Source organism: Corvus kubaryi, unplaced genomic scaffold (assembly GCF_017639235.1).
Source record: "Corvus kubaryi isolate FWS band 111438036 unplaced genomic scaffold, C.kubaryi_AGA036_p1.0 135, whole genome shotgun sequence".
NCBI classification, from domain to species: domain Eukaryota; kingdom Metazoa; phylum Chordata; class Aves; order Passeriformes; family Corvidae; genus Corvus; species Corvus kubaryi.
In genome coordinates, this window is record NW_024580669.1 from 604,366 (window position 1) to 608,834 (window position 4,469).

Consider the following 4,469-nt stretch of genomic DNA (forward strand, 5'->3'; position numbering starts at 1 on the left):
GATCCCAAATCCCTTTTAGAGATCCCAAATTCCCTTTTTATGGATCCCAAATCCCTTTTAGGGCTCCCAAATCCCTTTTAGGGCTCCCAGGTTCCCTTTTTAGGGATCCAAATTCCCTTCTTAGAGATCCCAAATCCCTTTTAGGGATCCCAAATTCCCTTGTAGGGATTCAAATTCCCTTTTTAAGGATCCCAAATCCCCCTTTAAGGATCACATTCCCCTTTAGGGCTCCCAGATCCCTCCTTAGAGATCCCAAATCCCTTTTTAAGGATCCCAATTTGCCTTTTTAGGGATCAAAATTCCCTTTACTAGGAATCCCAAATCCCATTTTTAGGGATCCCAGATTCCCTTTTAAATGATCCTGAATCCCTTCTTAGAGGTCCCAAATCCCTTTTTAGGGATCCAAATTCCATTTAATGATCCCAAATCCCTTTGAGGGATCCCAAATCCTTTCTGGAGATCCCAAATCCCTTTTTAAGGATCAAAATCTCTTTTTAGGGATCCCAAATCCTTTTCAGGGATCCAAATTCGGTTTTAGGGATCCCAAATCCCTTTTTAATGATCCCAAATTCCCTCTTTAGGGATCCCAAATCCCTTTTAGTGATCCCAAATCCTTTTTTAAGGATCCAAATTCCTTTTAGGAATCTCAAATCCCTTCGTAGAGATCCCAAATTCCCTTTTTAGGGGTCCCAAATCTGTTTTTAATGATCCCAAATCCCCTTTTAAGGATCAAATTCCCTTTTTAGGGATCCCAAATCGCATTTTCAGGTTGTTTTTCCAACCCTGCCTATCCTGGTAAAAGTTGGGAATTCTGGAATCCAGGTTTCCGGTGGAGAAGCCCAGAGATTCCTTGGACAATCCATAACAAAATCCCCCAATTCCACGGGGGGCTCCTTTATTTTCCCTGGGTTTTGGGGGATTTCTGGGAGATCCCAAAGTTTGGGAATTTATTTCCCATCCATTCCGGCAATTCCGGCTCAATCCAGGCATCCAGAGGGATCTGGGCACTGTCCCTGCTGGAATTCCAGTTCGGCAAACTGGGAATAACGTTTCATTCACATCTGGCTTGTGGCCCCTCCTGATCCATGAATTTCCGGGAATAATTCCAGTCGTTCCATCCCGGAGGCCGCCTTGGAGCTGCTCCGTGTCCCGTCACCGTTCCCAGTTCATTCGATCCCCGCTGGAATTCTTACGGATCTTCCCTGGATTTTCAGGATCATCTGGATCCAAGTTTTGGGATAAAAACCTTGGAGGATCCCAAATCACTCTGGGATCACAGGGATGGGGGTCGTTCCTGGCTGGAGCTGTAAAGGGTTTTGGGATTTCTGGGAATGCCGGAAGCAGCTGGAATAATGGGAATAATAAACTGGATTGGGCCGCGCCCATTTTTTGGGACAATTCCTTCGCTCGTTATTCCCAAATCCAGGTGCGGATCCATCCCAAATCCCACGGGGCCATTCCTGCTTTTATCCCTCCCCTTCCCGAGCTTCCCGAAACTCCAAACCCAGCTGGAAAAACGGGACAATCCCTCTCTTCCTAAGGAATGCTCTCCAATCCTCTCCAACTCCTCCCCGAGTCCTTATCCCAGAAGCGCTTCCCGTGGCTTTTTTGGGTGGAATTGTGGAAAAATTCCTCAGGAATCCGCAGGATTGGGATGCGGGAGCCTCTTTCTGCCGCGGCGCCGCTTGGCGGAGCTGCTTCCCCCGGGAAAAGCATCCAAAGCTCCCGGGGGAGCGGGAATTCTTCATCCTGCGGGGTCGGCAGCAGCGCCGCTCATCCCGGAGAAAAAGAAATCCTGGAAAAGCTTGGAAAACTCTGCTCCCCAAAAGAAGCCCGGGCGGTTTCCCGCGGGCGGGAATCGCGAATCCTTGGGAGCCAAAATTCCCTTTGATCCCAGCAAAGCTCCTCAGCCCGCAAACTCCGGCCCCGCCAAACCTGGATTCGGGAATTTGGGATTTTTTTTTTTCCTTTGGGAACAACAAATCACTTCCAGAGGGCTCAATTCCCGCCTCCAGCCTTCAATCCTTCCCCGCGAAGAGACTTGGAATTGCCAGATCTGTCTGGGATAATGAAATTCCCTCTGATCTCGGCTCAGGGGAGGCGCATTTTTAAGGAGAAAAGCGGGAATTGCGGGAAAGGAGCGGGATAGCGGGAAGGGGAGCACAGGGCAGGCTGTGCTTCCATGGATGGGCTGAAAACTGGGAAAAACGGGGATGGACGGGATGCAGAATTGTTGTTTCCTTTTTTCAGCTCTGCCTGGGCTCTTTTTTTGGGGAGGATTTCTCCTTTCTGGAGCTGATTTCGGATCAGTTTGGACCAAAGCGGGAATTTCAGGAATCGAGAAAAAGCGGAAAGCGCCGGGATCCCAAACGGCGGAGCTGGGAATGCAGGGGAATTTTTCATTCTTTATCCCCGGAGGTGTCTCACGGAGCAGCAGCCGCATCCTCCCGCCCATCCCGGCGGAGAAAAGAGGGAAAACATTCCCAAATTCTCACCGGGATGCGGCTGGCAGCACGCGGATGCGCCGGGGCTGAGCTCGCGATCCCGTTAATTTCCCATTTGTCCCAATTCCTGACAGCTCCAGCTCCGGGAAAGCCGAGCGGCTCCGGTTGCACTTAACCCCTGCGGGGAATTCCCGACTTTTTGGGTTGGGGGAATTTTGGGATGGAGAGGCTTTTAGGGGGAATTCATCCCCTGCGGGCCCGTGCTCACCGCCCTGTGGAAGCTGCGGGGTTCGGGATCCTTCCAGGTGTCCCCAAACCTCTCCCGGCACCTCCAAACTCCTTTTCCAGTTCAATCCCCTTCCGGCCGGGCTCGAGCCACCTCTGCCCATCCCGGGATGCTGGAAATCCCTGCTTGGATTGGAAATCCAGTCCCAGGTTGGATTTCACGCTCCGAATTCCCTCGGGATTGATCCCCTCGGGATTGATTCCCTCGGGATTGTGGTGAGCCGAGTTTGGGAAGGCCCTGGGCGGTGGAAGGGGAGAGGAGCCTTTTGGAATGTGGAGGCAGCTGGGGGTTCCCGGGAGGAGCCTCCGCCAAATCCCTTGGGATTCACCCTGAGCCTCGGGAATGCCGGGAAAAAGGGGATGGAGGGGCTGGGGAGGAGCCCCCTCCTCGCAGGGGCTCTGGGATCGTCTCAGCTCAAAGCCTTGTCCGTGTCCCCCGCTCCCTTCTCCTGCTCCCGCTTTTCCTTGTCCCACTGCTCCCTCCTCCCGATGCAGCTTTTCTCCATCTCCTGCTCCCGCTTTTCCTTGTCCCCCGCTCCCGCTGATCCCTGCTCCTGCTCACACTTGTTCCCATCTCCTGCTTTTTTCAGGTCCTCTTTTTTAGTCCCGTTTTTCTCCTGTTCCCATTTCGCCCCAGCTCGAAGTCTCGTCCTTATCCCCTTCTCCTGCTCCCCCTTTTCCTTGTCCCACTGCTCCATTCTCCCGATCCAGCTTTTTTTTCGTCTCCTGCTCCCGTTTATTCCATGTTTTTCCCCCTCTCCCGGTTCTTCCTGTGCCCAATTCCTGCTCCCTCTTGCCCCTCCCTTGTCTCCATCTCCTGCTCTCCTTTATTGCCCTCTCCTTCTCCCGCCCACCCCCCTCTCCCTGTCCTGCTGTTCCCTCTCCTCATCCCCAGAATTCCATGTGGAACAGAGGGATTAAAGCCAAAACCAAATGAATTTGGGGACAAACCCAACCCCTCCAGTCCCAAAATCAGGGATTTTCCCCCACTGCTCTTCCCCATCAGCCTCAGCCTCAATGTTGGAGTTGAATTTTTCCGTTCTCCATCATTTTGGCCATCCCTGGACAGCGCTTCCCACATTTCCCCGTGCCCGGTTTTGGGGTGATTTGTGTGGGGTTTTAAATTTCTTCCGTGGGCAGGAATTCCTCCTTTCACAAAGAACCCGAAAGTGGAAAACCGGGGAGAAAAATCCCTTTAAAACAGGTTCACACCCCCCCGCCCCGGGAAACGGAACCTTTCTTTTTCCGAAGTAAACATTGGAAAAATGAGTTTGGGAATGAATTTTTGGGCTTTGTTTTTATTCCCCCCCCGTGCAGAACCTGCCTGGATTTCCCAACCCAGCTCCCCTCCACGGCCTCCCCAAGCCCTCCCGCCACCAACCTGGATCAATCCCGCTTCCAGAGCCGTTTTTCCAGACTTTTTTCTGGCAGCTGGATGTGGAGGGGCCTCCTCTTCCCGGAGACATTTCCCAGGCACGACGTCATGTTTGCTTAAGGGCAGAGGTATTGCCGGGAGGGGGCAGGGAGCCACGGATCCAGAGGGCCTGGAAGGGGGAAAAATGGGGAAACCGGGAAAAAATCCTTTGGGAAAACCTCGGGAGGTCTCGGTGTTGTTTCCCCCACGTTTAATTCGAGTGTTTGCAAAGCCTCATTGTTGAAACATCCCGGGCTGCTAAAATTAAAGGGAATGAGGAGAATTTGGGATGGATTCCACAGGACTGGAGCTGAAACATCTCCGAT

The 4,469-nt window shown here is 52.4% G+C and overlaps 1 long non-coding RNA gene across 1 annotated transcript; it reads right to left on the reverse strand.

Moving 5' to 3' along the window:
- Nucleotides 1-165: 165 nt before the first annotated feature.
- On the reverse strand, nucleotides 166-4,463 carry LOC121676033. The gene is made up of 2 exons (XR_006020341.1): nucleotides 4,111-4,463; nucleotides 166-2,855 (listed from the first exon to the last, which is right to left on the reverse strand). It is a non-coding gene; the product is annotated as an uncharacterized LOC121676033 (long non-coding RNA).
- Nucleotides 4,464-4,469: the final 6 nt, after the last annotated feature.